The sequence below is a fragment of the Myotis daubentonii genome, chromosome 2 (genome assembly GCF_963259705.1).
Source record: "Myotis daubentonii chromosome 2, mMyoDau2.1, whole genome shotgun sequence".
NCBI classification, from domain to species: domain Eukaryota; kingdom Metazoa; phylum Chordata; class Mammalia; order Chiroptera; family Vespertilionidae; genus Myotis; species Myotis daubentonii.
This window is the reverse complement of record NC_081841.1, coordinates 127,717,069-127,736,220: the sequence shown is the minus strand read 5'-3', so window position 1 is coordinate 127,736,220 and position 19,152 is coordinate 127,717,069.

Genomic DNA, 19,152 nt, shown 5'->3' with positions numbered 1-19,152 from the left:
CTTCAAAGATACCACAAAAGGGAGAAAAGGAATTAAGTAAAAATTTAAGCTATATAGAAAGCCCTTACACTGGAAAAAAAAAGGTTGCATTTAACAAATAAGAATCATAACTAAACATATCACTGCAAAATTGTTAAGTCTTTAGGAAGCAACCAATTCTCTAAATCAAGAGCATAGATCAGAAATGTAAGAGCTCAGAGAAGTTGAAATAGGACAATAGAAGGAGATAAAACATGAGCTCATATAACTCAGAAAAAAAAGCAAAATTAAAAACTAAAATTCTCCCATAAACAAAAGCTAAACTCAAAGCAAACAAATGAGAAATACAATGATTATAGAAAAGATAATTGAGAAAATCAAGTAAAATGAAATTAAAATGGATTTTATAAAGATTAGAAAATACATATATATATATATATATATATATATATATATATATATATATATATATATAATATAATATACTAGGGGCCCGGTGCACGAAATTCGTGCACTGGGTGTGTGTGGGGGGGAGTGTCCCTCAGCCCAGCCTGTCCCCTCTCACATACTGGGAGCCCTCAGGCGTTGACCCCCATCACCCTCCAATCGCAGGATCGGCCCCTTGCCCAGGCCTGACGCCTCTGAAAGAGGCATCAGGCCTGGGCAGGGGACCCTCATTTCCCCCCATCACTGGTTCTGCCCCCAGCCCAGGCCTGACGCCTCCGCCAGAGGTGTCAGGCTTGGACAGGGGACCCCCCATCTCCCCCGGATCACTGGCTCTGGTCCCTGCCCAGGCCTGAGGCCTCTGGCCCAGGAATCATGCCTGGGCAGGGGACCCCCATCTCCCTCTGATCGCTTGCTCCACCCCCCGCCCAAGCCTGACACCTCTGACCCAGGCTTTAGGCCTGCGCAAGGGGACCATCATATCCTCCCAATCCCCGGCTCAGCCCCCCACCCAGGCCTGATGCCTCGGCCAGAGGACTTGACCCTCATCACCCTCCGATCACCAATCACTGGATTGGCCCCTTGACCAGGCCTGAGGCCTCCGGCAGAGGTGTTAGGCCTGGGCAGGGGACCCCCAGCTCCCCGCGGTTGCAGGCTCCGCCCCTGCACAGGCCTAACGCCTCTGGCCTAGGCGTCTGGCCCGGGCAGCGGGGACCTGCAGTGGCAGCGGGGGGCACCGCGATCACACGGGCTCCACCCCTGCCCCTGCAGGATGCCTCTGGCCTAGGCGTCCGGCCCGGGCAGCAGGGACCCGCAGCTGCAGCGGCCCCACGATTGTGGGCTTCGCTTTAGGCCCAGGCAAGGGACCCCTAGCTCCCGGGACTGCCAGCTTCGACTGTGCCCAGCTCCCATCGCTGGCTCCACCCCTACTTCCTGCTATCACTGGCCAGGGCGGCAAAGGCGCCTGATTCTCCGATCATGGCTGGGGGGCAGGGCAAAGGCGGCCCTGGGGCCGCCTTTGCCCTGCCCCCCAGCTCTTAGCTCCCCCCTGGGTTTCCGATCACTGTCAGTGGCAGGGGGCTTCTTCCTGCTTTCCCTTTCGCCTCCCTGCATTGTGCCTACATATGCAAATTAACCGCCATCTTGTTGGCAGTTAACTGCCAATCATAGTTGGCAGTTAATTTGCATATAGCCCTGATTAGCCAATGAAAAGGGTATCGTCGTACGCCAATTACCATTTTTCTCTTTTATTAGTGTAGATAATTTTTTTAAACTTTCAAGACTTAAGTGAAGATTTCTTTTTATAAATTAGAATTCCCTAGGAAGAATTGACATACAAGAACAAATGCTGAGACAGCCTAGTAAAGTTACTGATTTCAAAGATAAAATATCAAATCACCAAAAAGTGGAGGAAAAAAACTCATGCTATTCTCAAATTAATGCTATTAGCTGTAAAAGAACAGTAAGCAAGGACTACAAAGTCTTCAATGAAAGAAAGTAACCAACCTATCCTGGCTTTTTCAGGGTAAGTCCCAGTTTTTTTGTGTGTTTTTTGTTTTGTTTTTCACTGTAGGTCCTACATTCTAGAAACCCTCTCAGTCCCAGGCAAACCTCCGTTTCAAATGTCCATACAACACTTATTATAATGTACATTAGGTCATAATGAGAAAATCCATTAATTTCAATATGTAGAAATAATATAGATACATGATTACATAAAATAAATCTAGACATTAATATGAAAACTAAAAAAATAGAAAAACCTCTATCACCTATCACCTGCCAATTTAAAAGAGGAAAATCCAAAATATGAATTGCAGAATACTAGTATATAGAAATAAGGAAAGAAAGCACCACATAGAGAACCTATAGCTTATAGGTAAAGTAGTACTTGGTAACCAAGATTTGTGATCTTGTTTAAAAAGATGTAAAACATGTAAAATTAAAAAGTAGAAGGTTCATATGGGTGTGGGTTTTTTCCTGGACTCTGTTCTGGTCCATTGATTCATGTGTCTGCTTTTGTGCCAGTACCATGCTGTTTAAGTTACTATAACCTTATAGTGTAGTTTGATAGAAATAGAACACTGCTAAGACTTTGGTAGTTTCTGAAGATGTGATGCTAATGGTATGGTCAAAGTGGGTGAGGATGGAGATGAAGTTTTTGTCTTATGTAATTAAGGTGATTTTATTTTTAAAGATTAAAATACCCAAGGACTTGAAAAAAAAAAAGTAGAAGGTTAAAAAATAATAATTTAATATCCCTCATGAAAATAGATGCAAAAACATTTCATAAGATATTAGCAGATGGAGTTTTATAACATATACAATAATGATATATCAAAATTAAGTAGAATTTATTTTAGGATTATAAAATTGGTTTAAGATTTAAAAATCAATCAACACATGATCATTTTAAAATCACACGCCCAAAAACAATAGCATTGAACAAAATTCAACACCCATTCAAGGTTAAACAAACAAAAATATTTCTCAGCGCCCACTGGTGTGGCTCAGTTGTTGAGCATTGACCTATGAACCCAAAGGTCATGGTTTGATTTCTGGTCAGGGCACAAGCTTGGGTTGTGGGCTTGATCCCCAGTAAGTGATGTGCAGGAGGCAACCAATCAATGAATGATTCTTTCTCATCATTGATGTTTCTATCTCTTTCTCCCTCTCCCTTCCTCTCTGAAATGAATAAAAATATGTTTTAAAAAAAATCTCTCAGCAAAGTAAGACCTTAGAAGGTAACATTTTCAATTCCTTATTCTGATACAGGACACTTAAAAAAAATCAACAGTTAATATCACACTTAATAGAAAGTTTCAAAACATTTTTCCCCATAATACTGCAAATAAGGAAAGGATGTCAATTCTTACCACTTAGATTAAACATTGTACTAGTGGTCCTGCCAAACTTTTATAATCCTATATAATAAAGAGGTAATATGCAAATTAACCCTCACACCCTCACAATATGGCTGCCTATGACCAGGCCGGCAGTGGGGTTAGTGAGGGATGACCAAACGACTGAACAAGTAGGCTGCATGGGGCGACCAGGCCAGTGGGGGGAGGGCAGGGTGGGGCGCAGTTGGGGGTGACCAGGCCAGCAGGGGAGGCAGTTGGAGGCAATTAGGCCAGCGGGGGGGGGGGGGCAGTTAAGGACAACCAGACCAGCAGGGGAGGCAGTTGGGGGGTGACCAGGCTGGCAGAAGGGGCCAGTTGGGGCGACCAGGCCAGCAGGGCAGGCAGTAAGAGGCGACCAGGCTGGCGGTGGGGGCAGTTAGGGCGACCAGGCCTGCAGGGGGTTAGTGAGGGGCGACCAAACAACTGAACAAGCAGGCTGTGTGGGACACCCAGGCTGGCAGGGAGTCCGTGAGGGGTGACCAGGCCAGCAGGGGGAGCAGGTAGGGGTGACCAGGCCAGCATGGGGGGCAGGTAGGGGTGATCAGACTTGCAGGGGGGGGCAGGTAGGGGTGACCAGGCCAGCGTGGGGGTGAGGGTGCAGTTAGGGGTGTCGAGGCCAGCAGTGGGGTAGTTGGGGGTGATTAGGCTGGCAGGGGGGGCAGTTAGGGCTGACCCGGCCAGCAGGGAGGACCGTTAGGGGCAATCAGGCCGACTCTTAGAGGCAGTGAGGGGCAATCAGGCCCGCGGGGGGTGGCAGTTAGGCAGGCAGGCAGGTGAGTGATTAGGAGCTAGCAGTCCAGGATTGTGAGAGGGATGTCCGACTGCCGGTTTAGGTTCAATCCCTGCAGGCAGTCAGACCTCCCCCAAGGGGTCCCAGATTGGAGAGGGTGTAAGCTGGGCTGAGGGGGCCCTCCCATGCACGAATTTCATGCACTGGGCCTCTAGTACAACAAATAAAGGCATAATATCAGAAAAGGTTTTCTGTATTTTCAGATGACATTGTTTGTATTAAAATGCTTTAAAACCTATAAAACTATTACTAAAAATAACAAGATTAAAAATTATTTTTGCAAGCTACTAGACTTAATACATGAATTTGGCAATGTAGCAGGATACAAAATTAACCCCAAGAAATCTGAGGCATTTCTATACACCAATAGTGAACTTTCAGAAAGAGAGATTATAAAAACAATCCCATTTACCATTGCACCAAAAAAATTAAGCTACCTAGGAATAAACTTAACTAAAGAGGTAAAAGACTTCTACTCAGAAAACTACAGGACGTTGAAAAAAGAGATAGAGGAAGACATAAACAGATGGAAGAACATACCGTGTTCATGGATTGGTAGAATCAACATCATTAAAATGCCCATACTACCCAAAGCAATCTATAAATTCAACGCACTTCCCATTAAAATACCAACAGCATACTTCACAGATCTAGAACGAACTCTCCAAAAATTCATCTGGAATTAAAAAAAAGACCCCGAATAGCTGCAGCAATCCTGAGAAAGAACGAAGTAGGTGGGATCTCAATACCAGATATCAAGATGTATTACAAAGCCACTGTTCTCAAAACTGCCTGGTACTGGCACAAGGACAGGCATATAGATCAATGGAATAGAATAGAGAGCCCAGAAATTGGCCCGAACCAATATGCTCAATTAATATTTGACAAAGGAGGCAAGAACATACAATGGAGCCAAGATAGTCTCTTCAATAAATGGTGCTGGGAAAATTGGACAGATATATGCAAGAAAATGAAACTAGATCACCAACTTATACCATGCACAAAAATAAACTCAAAATGGATAAAGGACTTAAATGTACGACAGGAAACCATAAAAATTCTAGAAGAATCCAAAGGCAACAAAATCTCAGACATATGCCGAAGCAATTTCTTCACTGATACAGCTCCTAGGGCACTTGAAACTAAAGAGAAAATGAACAAATGGGACTACATCAAAATAAAAAGCTTCTGCACAGCAAAAGAAACCATCAACAAAACAATGAGAAAACCCACTGTGTGGGAAAACATATTTGCCAATCTCATAACTGATAAGGGCCTAATCTCCAAAATTTATAGGGAACTCATACAACTTAACAAAAGGAAGATAAACAATCCAATCAAAAAATGGGCAAAGGACCTAAATAGACACCTTTCAAAAGAGGACATTCAGAAAGCCAAGAGACTTATAAAAACATGCTCAAAGTCACTAATCATCCGAGAGATGCAAATCAAAACAACAATGAGGTACCATCTCACACCTGTCAGACTGGCTATCATCAACAAATCAACAAATGACAAGTGCTGGAGAGGATGTGGAGAAAAAGGAACACTTGTGCACTGCTGGTGGGAATGCAGAATGGTGCAGCCACTATGGAAGATAGTATAGAGTTTCCTCAAAAAACTGAAAATGGAACTCCCATTTGACCCTGTGATCCCACTTCTAGGAATATATCCCAAGAAACCAGAAACACCAATCAGAAAGGATATATGCACCCCTATGTTCATAGCAGCACAATTCACCATAGCTGAGATCTGGAAACAGCCTAAGTGCCCATCAGTAGATGAATGGATTAGAAAACTGTGGTACATCTACACGATGGAATACTATGCTGCTGTAAAAAGGAACGAACTCTTACCATTTGCAACGGCATGGATGGAACTGGAGAGCATTATGCTAAGTGAAATAAGCCAGTCAATGAAGGAAAAATACCACATGATCTCACTCATTCATGGATAATAGAGACCATTATAAACTTTTGAACAATAATAGATACAGAGGCAGAGCTGCCTCAAACAGATTGTCAAACTGCAGCGGGAAGGCCGGGGAGGGTTGGCGGGCAGGAGGTAGGGGGGTAAGAGATCAACCAAAGGACTTGTATGCATGCATATAAGCATAACCAATGGACATAAGACACTGGGGGATAGGGGAGGCTAGGGGACTGTCAAGGGCGGGGGGGTGGGGGGAAAGGACACATATGTAATACCCTTTGTAATACTTTAAGCAATAAAAAAAGATAAAAATAAAAAATAAAAAAACTGCAGATTAAAAAAAAAACATTAAAAACCAATGAATTGCCCCCCCCCAAAAAAAAATTATTTTTGCCAGGGAATATATGATATAAAATTCCATTTATACAAACCCCCAAATATATCCATTAAATACTTAGGGATAAATTTAACAAAAGACATGCAATACATCTACAATGATTACTATAAAAAAAATTGATGAAAGAAAATAAAAATGTAACAAAGACCTTGAACATATACCTTACCAAAAAGGCATACAAACATACCTTCAAGTTTTTGCATGTTCAGTTCCAGGCACCTTGAATACTACTAAGCAATAATAGTGAAAGAACTACTGGTCTATGTGCCAGCATTTATGAATCTCAAGAATATGCTTTGTAAAAGAAACATTAAACAAAAGTGTATATACTGTATTATTACATTTATATGTGTTTCTAAAATAGGCCAAACTAATCAATAGTGGGAAAACCACAATAGTGAAAGTCTCTGGAAGGGGTGTGAGATGGTGATTGATTTAGACGGGCAAGAATTAACATTCTGGGGTTATGTTAATGTTTTACATCTTTATAGGGTTTCAAGCCATACACATGAATATATTTTTCAAAACACAACAAATGTACACTTAAGATGTGTATATTCAATTGTATGCAAATCTTATATCAAAAGGGAAAATTATAGCAAATTTTAACTATTTTATGGTATGTATATAAAATAGGGAAAGTGAACTGATTTCTGCAATTTACATTGAAATGAGTCAACAAAGTCAGATGGCTTGCTGGATGGGTAGAGTAGTAGATATGTCATAAAATGAGAGTAACAAATGGTATTGGTAGACTCTATGAGATGAGTAAATCTATGTGTTCCCTGTAAAATTGTTTCAACTGTGTTCTATGTTTAACATTTACCACAATAGAATGGTGGAAAAATGTTTCTCAAGAAGCTAGAAAGTAGGTGACAAAAGTAAAGCAATAAGAAAATGTGGTAAGTATTATAGTGAAATTGATCATTTCAAAACAGAAAAATAATAAAGTTAACAAATTCAAGAGCTACATATTAAAAAATAATGAAGTATACACATAATTACCTAATTTATTTAATAAAGAAAATAAGTATTAAGGAGAAATATACAAAATAAAAATATGATAGAAAATGAGTATATATACAAGGCTTCCATAGAATCATAGATTATTTCAATTCTCTGAAATAAATCTGGAAACTGAGATGTAATGTATGATTTTTTTATTAAAATAAAAATTTCTATAAATAACACCAGAAGAGACAGAAAACAATGAATTTTTAAATGTTTCTATTATTTTACTCAACATTTTTATGTATTCTGTATTGCAAAGATATTTTCAGAGATATAATCTACCATATTTTCATAAGTAAAAGCCTGTAAAAGTTTCTTACAAAGTTAAACTATGAAAATTTCACATAAACATATGAAAAAAGAAAAACTGTAGACTTTGCTAATTTATGAAGATCGATGCAAAAATCTTAAATGAAATATCAGCAGACTCCTCCAATAATGCCCAAATCATTCAATATTTAGAAAATCTATTATTATATTACTATAGATCATCATATTAGTTAAAAGAGAAAACATATTATCATCTTCACAGATGTCCTAAGACCTTCACTAAATTATAATATCTATTCAGATAAAAAAGTTAAATACTAAAAATATCTACTTCTTCACATGAATTACACCAAAAATATACTATCTAATTAGTATATATTTAGATACAGAGATATGGAAAGAGAAAAAGAAAGGAAGGGATGGTGGATATACATAAATATATATATATCTATATATATCTATATATCTATCTATCTATCTATATCTATATCTATATCTATATCTATATATAGATATAGATATAGATAGATAGATATATATTTTAGAGGTCCAGTGCACGAAATTTGTGCACAGGGGTGGGGGGTGTCCCTCAGCCCGGCCTGCACCCTCTCCAATCTGGGACCCCTTGAGGGATGTCCGACTGTCAGTTTAGGTCTGATCCCGCAGGGATCGCTCACAATCCGGGACCGCTGGCTCCTAACCACTCACCTGCCTGCCAGCCTGATCACCCATTAACCACTCCCTTGCCAGCCTGATTGCCCCCTAACCACTCCCCTGCAAGCTTGATTGATGTCTAACTTCTCCCCTGCCAGCCGGATGGTCCCCAACTGCCCTCCCCTGCTGGCCTGATGGCCCCCAACTGCCCTCTCCTGCAGGCCTGGTTGCCCCCAGCTGCCCTCCCCTGCCAGCCCAATCAACCCCAACTGCCCCCCTCTGCTGGCCTGTTCACCCCCAACTGCCCTCCCCTGCAGGCCTGATCACCCACAACTGCCCTCTCCTGCAGGCCTGGTTGCCCCCAGCTGCCCTCCCCTGCCAGCCCAATCAACCCCAACTGCCCCCCTCTGCTGGCCTGATCACCCACAACTGCCTCCCTCTGCTGGCCTGATCACCCACAACTGCCCTCTCCTGCAGGCCTGATCACCCACAACTGCCCTCTCCTGCAGGCCTGATCACCCACAACTGCCCTCCTCTGCTGGCCTGTTCACCTACAACTGCCATCCCCTGCCAGCTATCTTGTGACGACATGAGGGCAGCCATCTTGTGGCGGCCATCCTGTGATGACATCACATGAGAGCATGACGCCATCTAGACTTTTATTATATAGGATGTATGTATCAATGGATGGATACCAGCTTCTTGCTAAAGAATTATCTTTTAAAGTTCGGAACAAGAAAGCAGGTTCTTTGTCATCAACCCTATATAATAAAAGCCTAATATCGACTGAAGGGCAGAACAACCATTCAGTGGGGGGCAGGGTTGGTGGGCAGGCAGCATCAGGCTAGCCAAGGCAGGTGCCAGCAGGCAGAGGGAGGCTGCTCGCCAGCTGGCGCCATCCCCTGATCAGCCCGCCAGTCGCCTCCCACAGAGGGCAGCCAGACTGCGGCTTAGGCCCGCTCCCCCTCGGACATCCTAAGCCGTCAGTCAGACATCCCCCAAGGGCTCCCGGACTGTGAGAGGGCACAGGCCAGGCTGAGGGATCCCCTTAAGTGCACAAATTTTAGTGCACCGGGCCGCTAGTTTTGTTATATTGTTCCATAGCTATCAGTCACTTCAATTAGACAATAGAAAAAAAAAATAGAGATGCCTTGGCAGTTTTGGCTCAGTGATTAGAGCATTGGCTGTTAGACCAGAGGATCACGGGTTTGATTCCTGGGCCAAGCGCATGTGCCTCAGTTGCAGGTTTGTTCAGGGCATGTAGGGGAGGCAACCAGTTGATGTGTGACATATCAATGTTTCTCTCTCTTCCTCTCTCTCTCACTCTCTCTCTTTCTCTTTCTCTCTTTTTCTCTTTCTCTTCCTTCCTCTTCCCCTTTCACTCTCAATTAAAATCAGTGGAAAAAATATCTTCAGGTGAGGATTAAAAATGATAATAATAATAATAATAATAATAATAATAATAATAAAGGCATAAAACTTAAAGAGGGAATATTATTTCTGCAAGTGATATGATTGTTTCTCTGAAAATAATTTTCCATGAAAAACCCAAGAGAATCATCTGAAAAAAGAGAAAAATAATAAGAGAATTCAGTAAAAAGAGATACAAGCAACAACCAGGTAGATGTATTATTGAAGAATAGAAATAAGCCTATTACAAAAACTTTAAAATGCTGCTGAGGTGTATAAACAAATGCTAAAACATGCATACAATCAAATCTTGAATGGGAAGATTCAATATTATAAAGATGTCAGCTCTCCCTAAGTCAATATATTCTAATTTAATTTATTCCCAACAAAAATACAAACAATATTTTAATAATATAAGCTGATTTTTTAGTTCATGAGAAAGTACTGAAAGATATAAGTAGTGAGGAAAGACAGAACCTTGCAGATATTAAAACATATTAAAACACTACATTAATTAATTCATGAATACTAGATCCATGACACATGAAGAATAGAAAAAGCAAGGGGAAAATATTGCAAAGGCCAGGAATACTAATAAATAGAGAAACAATCATAGCTAATGTTATTTAGACTTTATTATATACAGTCAGCCCTCCATATCTGAAGGTTCCATATCAGCAAATTCAACCAACTGGGGATCAAAAATACTATTTTTAAAAGTTACATTGTTGCTGATGTGTACTATGTAGTTAAGTCTAGGTTTGTTGTGTCTGTATTGAACACACATAGCCTTTTTTGGTCATTATTCCTTCAACAGTACAGTGTAAGAACTATTTAGATAGCACTTACATTGTATCAGATATTATAAGTAATCTATAATAATAAAGATGATTTAAAGTATATGGGAGAAGCTTGGCTGGGGTGGGGCAGTGATTGAGCACCGACCTATAAAACAGGAGGTCACAGTTCTATTCCTGGTCAGGTAACATGCCCAGTTTGCTCAATCCCCAGTGTGGGGCATGCAGGAGGCAGCCTATCAATGATTCTTTCTCATTACTGATGTTTCTATCTCTCTCCTGCCATCTCTGAAATCACTAAAAATGTATTTAAAAAATAAATGAAAATAAATAAAGTATATGGGAGGATGTGCACACATTATATGCAAAAACAGTGGCACTTTTATATAAGGCACTTGAGCATTCATAAGTTTTGTTATCCAGGGGGTCCTAGAACCAATCTCCTGAGAATACCAAGGGATTACTGTATCAGGCAATATGTTAAGCCTTGTACAATATTTGCCTTTCATTATGTTATCAATGATATAATGGAATTGTTACTATCTTTATTCTTACTTATTAGATGAGAAAATTGAAGCAAAGAGATTAAAAAATGTGTTCGAGAGGAAATCATTAGTTAGTGGAGGAGCTAAATTTCAAATCCAGACAGATTGCAGAGTCCACACCCTAAAATATATGGTTTACTGTCTGAATACATGGGATAATTGAGTATATGATAATAATATATTTCAAATCATTGGAGAAAGTTACATTATTCAACACATCATATCTAGTTATAAAATAAGGTTGGGTCCCTGCCTCATATCCATTAAAAATATCCATACCAGGTGGATAAAATATTTAATATTTAAATAACCAAAAATTAAAAGTAAAGAACAAGTATATCATTGTAGCATTATTTATGACAACAAAAATCAAAATATCTGTTAATTAAGGGCTGGACTATAAATTAGAGTAAATCCATACTATGGAATACCATACAGTCATTTAAAATATTGGACATTATTATACACTCAGTTATAGAATATTACATATCATTGAGTATAGAAAGGAAGGAACAGAGCACTGTAAATAGTATGCTATAATTTCTTTTCAGCGTAAGTGTGAGTGGTCTGAGTGCATAGGCATGGATTCTGTCGGAAGCACGCACAAAAACCAAGTAACAGGGATTGCCTCCTGGGAAGAAAAATCGGAGGACTAAGGTCCAGGGTGATAAGAAGATTAAATTTTCACTATATACTCTCTTGTACCCTTTGGATTTTTCACAGTATACATGTTATCACCTATTCACAAATAAAATGTAAAACCAACAACACAAGTGAGAATATTTCCATCAATATCTGCATAATACTATCACTGTTCGTTGAAATAAGCAACTTCTGTGAAAACACAAAGGGGAACTGTAAAATTTAAGAGAAAAGGAACTTGGCGAGAAAAAAAGTGGTTCAATAAATGGGTCTTTAGGGTTTCATTTTCTTCAGGTCATTCTATCTTTAGACAATCTCCAAAAACTAAAGTCATTTAGAAAATACACATTTAAAACAAGAACATGAATAATAATACCAACCACCACAACAATAGCTAACACAGTGGTGCTTACAGTTTGTCAGACACTGTTTTCAGTGCTGTGAGTATATTTATTAGTTTAACACTTACAGCAATCTTGCATACTCTATGTAAGTATTATTGTCTGTATTTTTCCAAAGAGTAAATCTGAGTTTCCATTTGGTGCATACTCACATTTCCATTAAACAAAGAGTTATAGAGTATAGTGTACACAAGGGCAGATGACAAAACCATCTGTCCATGTTTCCATAAGCCAGGCAGAGTTTTCTGAGGCATCATGACTTCCCACACCTGAAATCCAGAGCACAAGGTCCTGCACAGGTCACAAGATGATGATGATGATGATGATGATGATGATGATGATGATGATGATGATGTTGATGATGATGATGATGGCCCCTGGGGTGGTCTGACCTTGAGCAAGAGTCAACATTCAAAGACAATGGTGCTGATGGTGTAGTTTCCTGCTTTAAATGCTCCACATTCCTGAGCATTCATAGGGAGGGCTACTATAAAGATTTATCCAGGATCATCTACTGTGCATAATGTGGTGATGGACTTGTGAAAATAAAGAGGGCAACTGGAAAGTCTGCTTAGAGCTGATTATTGCACAGTGGTGACAGTTGTCACAAGGGGAACGCTTTAAGTATGGCATTTTGTGAAAATCTTACTCCACAGTATCTTTTCTACACACCTCTGTCCTAAGTGCCTGAAATTCCACAAGGAAGCATTGCTGTCTTCTGAGAAAACTTCACTTTTTCGATGTAAATAATGCATGTATAAGTATATAAATAAATATGTAGAGAGAGAGAGAGAGCTAGCACTAAATAGAAGAGTGAGTTATTTTAAAAGAAGAAAAGCACACAAGTTAGTGTCAGATATTTGTTCTAAACTTTAATATACCTCTTAATAAGTCTGTGCCACCAGGCAAGTTTCCGTAAACTGAGTTTGCTTCCTCTTCTCTACAATGGAGCTACTAATTCCCATCTCATAGGGTTGTTGGTAAAATTAAATACGGACACACATACAGTCCACTGATATAGAATCCAGTTAAATGCTAAAACATCCAGTTAAATGTTCCACTAACATCAGTTTCCTACCCAATTAACCCCATCTTCTTGGCAGGCGATTCAAGAGCACTTTGCTGGAACCAAACTTGAACATCGTGCCTAAAACTGGCCTTTTGTTCAGTGACCACCCACACCTTTTTGTTCACTCCACTCCCCTGACCCTTGACCCAAACTACTCACTAAAGGTCATAGCGTGGTAAGCCAATCTCACAACGAAAGGAACATTTCCTACCTTTGAAAATATGGGCAGAGAACCAGCAGACTTGTGGTGCCTTTCATTTCCCATCTGTAAATTTCTCAAAATAGTTTCCTGTAAGCAATCTTCTAGGGCCCATAAAGTGATTAATAATATTAAGTGTCTCAGTCGCCTTTAGTATTTCAGATAAAATAGTATCTTAAGAACAAACAGTAGTTGAATTACGAATGGGAAGGAGGCAGAGTGATCTGCCTTCTTTCTATTCACCTGCATGCTAGAATCTCAGAGGGATGACAGGAATCGATTGGTCATTAAGGGCGTATCACTTTTGCCTGAATCCAGCAATGAATGAACAGTGCTGTTATAGGTAAAATCCAGTGCTACCTCTGAAATCAGGAGGTTTCAATTCAGCAGGCTTAAAGAGGGTGGGCATCACAGAGTGGCTTTTCCTGGGAGCACTTTAAAACATGACTCAGTTTCACATTTGTCCGAAATTCTGCACCTGTGAAGCTGAATTTTAAAAGTGCAATTATAGCCCTAGCTGGTTTGGCTCAGTGGACTGAAGGGTCCCAGGTTCGATTCCAGTCAAGGGCATATGCCTGGGTTGTGGGCTCGATCCCCAGTTGGGGGTGTGCAGGAGGCAGCTGATCAATGGTTCTTTCTCATCGTTGATGTTTCTATCTCTCTCTCCCTCTCCCTTCCTCTCTGAAATCAATACAAATATATTTTTTAAAAAATAAATAAATAAAAGTGCAAGTATAAGTGAGTACAATATTCTCTTTGCAAAACCTCTTTCAATATCACCCTATTAGGGTGGTTGTTTTCTAGAGATGTGATTTTTAAACTGTCCAGTCCTGACAACTGTGCCCCCCCCCACTTCCGCCCTTCCCCATCAAACACTGCAGGCGGCCACTGTCATCATCAGTGCCACATGCCTTTTTCACCCCCACTATTCTCCCACTCCATGTCAGGCACATTAAAACAGGCAGCCAGTGTTCCAGCCACCCTCTTTATCGGCCTTCACAATCCTTCCTCTGCTATCACGCCACTGCAGAGGTCTGGACCAGTTTCCTGTAATCTGGGAAGGAAAAATGTCTCCCTTATGAGCCTAACTGTTTTGGGTAAGTGATTTCCTCCTCTCTTCTAACAGGAGTTCATATAGCTTCCTTTGCTCAGCCTGCTAAACCTCCTCCAACGGTAAGCAGTCTCTCTAAGCCCCAGGATTTCAGCCTGCTTCTCTTTTTCCTGCTGTCAGAGTGCAGGATTTCCTGAGCCAGGGATGTAAACAGAGTTCAGGCACTGCTGGGCCCTAATCTGACCACACCTCACAGGGATCACCCTCCTCTCTGTACAACACATTGTATTTATAACCCAGGGCACTGAAGGCAGTCCCTACTTTGATATATTATTTCCTTCATTCCCCAAAGCTGAGCAAAATGGAACATCCTTCATCCTCCAGTACAAGAGCCCCTATTCTCTCCCTGATTTAATTTGAGGGTGGTCTTTTTGCCTCAATCCCTATGCTGAAGAATTTAATAAATATTAAGGATAACTCAATAACTAGCAAAATGTTGCATGAGATATAATATTCCAGCTGAAATCTCTTCTGAGCATACTTAATATTTAAAACATTAAACAATTTGAAAATAAAAGGATTCGTACATATAACTGATTAGGACGACTCTCTAATCCTTTTTGTTTCTGGTGGAGGAGTGTAAGTAGACAATTATAACAATTTGAGGTATATATTGCATATATGATAAAACTTCCAAACAGGAACTAGAAAATGACTATAGAGATAAGTCCATTTTAAATCTGAGAAGGTAACATTTACCAGTGGAGACCCAAAATAAAATACTAAATTTATCAGATGGTCCAATAGCAACAAATCCAGTCCCTTTAGTTCCTACCATCCCACTTCCAGTCCCCACCCTGCTCCCTACCATATATCTTGATATAGCCCAGGATTCTGAGGTGCTTACTAGAATTCAAAAGAATTTCTCAGCTTCCCAGCCTTACCACAGGACCAGAACTCAGGTGCACCCTTTCAGGTCACCTTTAGTGCTGCTGCAAGCAACCATGCTGCCACCAGATGATTCAAAGAGGTCCTCTGGTGGCCACGTATGGCCAGGAGGCTGAAGCATATTGCAGCTGGTCATGACCAAAGCTGTGTGTGGCCTGAGACTGGGCCTTCACTCCAAGTCCTCCCCAGTCCATGGCAGTTCATCAAGTTCAACTACTTCTTCACAATATGATGCTCATATAGGGGTGCCCACAACCAAATGAGACTGAGTACAACATGTTAGCATGTTCACACTCATTTTCGCAGGCACTTCCTGAAGCCATCAGACTGCCCCCAGGGGTACACTCCACCACTCACACTCTGGGGGCTCCCAAAGCACCATCCCTCCTTCAACAGCCAGTTTAGGGTAGAAGGAAGCCCACAGGTTTCTCTATTTCTACCTTCTTGGAAAATTTATTTGGAAAAACTCACTGTTCCCTCCTGTCCCTGGGCTGTGGTTAAGGATACCATCTTCATTCAGACAGGTTTCTTTAACTTTGAATCTTTGAAAGAAAAGGAGTTGGAAATCTTGTAGGCACGTGGACAACTGCTATATAAATGATTCACTCTCTCACAGTAAACTTAAAGTTCTTACTATTTAAAGTTTGACTAATTCCAATTTAGTGAAGAGCCAATTGTGTTCTATACTGTGCACTCCCTGAAAACAGTCTTCTTGACTTCTATGTGCAATGCTTACAGCCCCTACAGCAAAATACATGTTCAGTAAATACTAGTTGGTTGGCTGTGGTGCCCAGAGGCCAGCTCTCCTTCCAGGTGGCTGTGCTCGCCTCCAGCGCTCTGTTAGAGTCTCCCAGCTAATCCATGCCTCTACTTCTTTGGATTCAAAAATTCATTTTTTACAGCTGTTCTAAGCAGCACCTTCCCTTTCAAAGCATGTTTCCCTGAAGGTCCTGCATCTGCATCATTCTTTGCAGGTGAAGTCAGCTGGGCTGTACTCTGGCCTAGGCAGAGGGATGCTTACAGGTATCTCCTAAGAATTCCATGAATACAAGCTCTTGGCTGACCATGAAGGTACTGGCAGCTTCCACACACAGCCTGCTCATCACCCCTTCTTCATGCTAGAAGCCCTAGCTGGAATGAAACAAATTGCACCAGCCCTAAGTAAAGCCACTGAAGCCAGCTGGCTCCCTGACCACCAGTGTCATTCCTCAGACTCCATGCTGTTTGGGACCACCTCCAGCCCAGCTTCCACTTCCTCCAGGCTAGTAAGAAAAATGATCTCACTTGGCTCTTTTACCTTTATTTACAAAGATCTTCAACAAAATAGGAATGAAAAATTCCTCTCAATAAACTCAGAAGTTGATCTCGTATATGAAAATTGTATTACTATTGTGTGTGGCTACTCCTAGCTCAAGGGAGACCTGGGTTAACAGATAAACAGTGGTCAGATGTCCTGGAATTAAGCTGAGGTAGATACTGGCTCATTTGTTGGTATGAAGTCAGAGTCCAAATTGGGAACCATATTTCATATGTGGATGAAAAGGGATCACATGCTAACCAAACTAGCTCAGAGAAGGCCTGCATAACAGCCTTGCAAACTCAGAGACCTAAAAGAAACCACATACGATGGTCTGTAATTAAAACTTTTTAAACTAAAAATCAGTTTATGGTGGGTAGTCATGTCCTAGGCCAATATCTTCCCTGACAAAAATCAATCTTTAACTCCATTGTCTTTTTGCATCTACAATAACATATCTTTGAATGTCAATGTAATTTTTCTTTTTCCAAGACCCCAGAAAGCACAGGCACCGCTCTGCAGAGACTGCACATCCCCTCATTGTTATTGAATTAACTAGAGGCCCCGATGCATGAAGATTTGTGCAAGAATGGCCTTCCTTCCCCTGACTGCCGGCACCACCTTCACTCCGGCCCGGAGCCACCATTCTGCCTTTCTTCTGGCCCGGAGCTGCCTTTCCGCCTTCCCACGCTGCCCAGAGGCCCCAGCCCCGCCCCGCCCCCGGCCATTTAGCACCTGCATATGCAAATTAACTCACCATCTTTGTTGGATTAATCTGTATACTCACTCCTGATTGGCTGGTGGATGTCGCAAAGGTACGGTCAATTTGCATCTTTCTCTTTTACTAATGTAGATTGTTGAATGTTAACTATACTGCATCCATCTGTGTAAAAGAAGTTTGTGTCTATCATTTTACTTTTTATCCAATCCCAGAGGTTTCCTGCTTTTCTTTCTCCCACCTCCCTAATCTGTCACCAATGGATTTCATGTAACCCACTTAAATCTCCTCTTTTGATTGAATGTATAAAACAAGGTGAAAAACTGCCATTCTCGAGAGCATTATCTCAATCCACTGAGATTCTGCTTCCCAGCATTTGTCAACAGTTTGACTCATATAAACTCACAAAAATTCTTCACAGAATTTTTCTTATGAAAGTTTCTTACGTTAACACATAATATCAGATATCTGGTCAGTTAGCATAGTTTGAGTTGGTCTGTAGTCTAAGAAGACCTCTGGAAAGTAATTGTTCTTTCAATATCACAAGCACATGCATAGCACTGCCAACTGTAACATCATTTTAAAACAGAAAAGATAGTTTCTGACTCTAAGAATTTCACAGGAAACAGAGAAGAGAGTAAAACAGTTTTAAAAATAAGTTATTGTGTTCACTTATGACATTAGGAGTGAAAAAAAAGAAAACTAAAATTTAAAAATAAATAAATATTATTTATACAATAATTGAAAAAGCCAGGTTTTTATATTGCTGAGCATAAGTAAATTTATTTCAAAATGCCACCCTACTAATTTAGTAAACACCTTGCTTTTGTCAATGAGAATATTTATTTCTAATGTAAGAGTAAAGGTTTCCTAATAATGGACATAGATTTCAATGATAAAGCTTTGTCTCCACCTGCAGGAATGAAGAGACTGAATTCTTTCTTGTTATTTGAAAATATGTAAGGCTTCTAGTATCACCACTAAAGATATTAAGTATAATCAGTATTCAAGCTTTACTACATATTCTTCTATAATAAAGTAATAATTGAATAAAAACAATGTTGATTTTGATTAAAAGATATGTTAATTTTTATAACTCCTTATTGAACAACATATATAATAGAAAATGTCACAATTATTTATTTACATCTTGATATAACTATCACAAAATAAACACACTGGGCCCTAGCTGGCTTGGCTCAATGGATAGAGCGTCGGCCTGCGGACTGAAGGGTCGCAGGTTTGATTCTGGTCAAGGGCATATGCCTGGGTTGTGGGCTCAATCTCCAGTGGGGTGTGTGCAGGAGGCAGCCAATCAATGATTCTCTCTCATCATTGATGTTTCTATCTCTCTCTCGCCCTCTCCTTTCCTCTCTGAAATCAATAAAAATATTTTTAAAAAATACAATAAAATAAACACACTGAGAACCATCATCCATATCAAGAAACAAGACACTGGCAGCACCCTAGAAGTTTCCTCACAAATTGCACATATTTTTAAAACCTGTATTCAAACCTTAGTCTTTTATCTATCCATCAGTACATCCCAAAACAGAAAAGAAGCCCTAGCCGGTTTGGCTCAGTGGGTAGAGTGTTGACCTACAGATTGAAGGGCCCCAGGTTCAATTCTGGTCAAGGGCACGTACCTCGGTGGCAGACTCCTCCCCAAGCCTGGGCCCTGGTCAGGGCATGTGCAAG